Source organism: Halichoerus grypus, chromosome 4, assembly GCF_964656455.1.
Source record: "Halichoerus grypus chromosome 4, mHalGry1.hap1.1, whole genome shotgun sequence".
NCBI lineage: Eukaryota > Metazoa > Chordata > Mammalia > Carnivora > Phocidae > Halichoerus > Halichoerus grypus.
Window position 1 is genome coordinate 115,581,438 of NC_135715.1, and position 1,537 is coordinate 115,582,974.

The window sequence follows — 1,537 nt, forward strand, 5'->3', positions numbered from 1 at the left end:
TAGCTATCAGAAATATACATCTGATTATACAACTCCACAGCAACACTGATGAATTATTACACTCCCTGCAACTCTTACAGCTGTAGGAGAGATAGGCCATGAATGGCTTCCTCAGCAGCACGAGCAATTTCAAGGGGCGATGAATTTGCCAGGTCATTTTCACTAATGGCCTTTGAGAAGAAGATTCTTGAACATGGCATGTTGAAAGCAAATTTGATCCAAACATGCGGTGGCTCTCAGAATGTCAAGCCCTTTGGAAACGTAAGGCGCTCAAGACAGCCCTGCATGATCAGAAATGGCACCAGCATCAGTTAATGCCAACAACTGCAATTAGGAAACCACAGATGAGTGGGGACATGAGAGGCTCTAATTTCCCTTTGCCTGGGATCTCTGTTCCTGGTGACACCTGTCATGTTTCATTGACAATGAATACTTTTGGAGGCTAGTCACCATCTTCCTGAAAATTGCATTTCTGACCGGAGCTCCCCAGGCACAGCGTCAATTTATCTTCATTTGCAATGGGTCCCTAGATAGACTCTGAGTGCTCCAGAGACGGAGCTTTTACATTTGAAGTAGGGTGCAGAGCAATGACTAGCTGCAGCCATGTAGTTTAATATGGACTTTGGGGGAAATGAGATTAGTTGGTACGTAGGGAAATCACTGTCACAGACACAAGAAAAAATATGGCAGTGATGCCTTCTGTCACCGTTCAGGAAATTGGCATCAAGGGGAGCAGTCTTACAGTTTGGAAGAGATTTAGAAAACAGTTAATATAATTTCATACCCATGCTAAGAATGTTATATGGAAAAACTGAACGAATATGATCAAAGCAGAATATCTCTTACTATCTGTTTTTTTAATTTTTAAAAATATGGATCCTGTCTATGATTGCAAACATGTCAATTGGCAGGAGGTAGGATGGTGAGAGTTAGGCTAAGCCAGAATAACAAATGTATATTCACACACACACACACACACACACACAAACACACACACTTCACACAAACACACACACTTCACACTAAATACCATTCTGTAGGTAAACCATTAAGTGGGAAAAACCATCTCTAGATCTCCTAGCACTTAACAAAACTCAGAGACCAATCGCTTCCATCCTCTGCTTTCTTATAAAGAAATAGAAATACTCAAGATTGAGATGCATGTTCTTTGCTATTGCAGGTCTTTTGAAAAGGCAATACTGAGACATTTAGTTTCAACCCAGAGTGCCCACCAAATGTTGTACTACAAGAATGTGTATTAGAAGCGTAACTTTACACTGGTTGCTATTTTTTTCCTTACCTAATAGAATCGAGTTTCACACAGTGAAATCTTGATGGATGATTCTAAGTGGTTAATCAAATCTCATCTTTCCATTAATCTAATTTTATTGTCATAGATGCGGTCTCAGCAGTTTATCTTTAGCAGTAATCAGATTTCATTTTTAATCTAAGTAAGTTCAATTGGTTTTAACTTCACACTTTCCTTGTTCTGCCAACATTGATCTAGAGAAGATTAGGATTCTATAGGGGCCTTTCC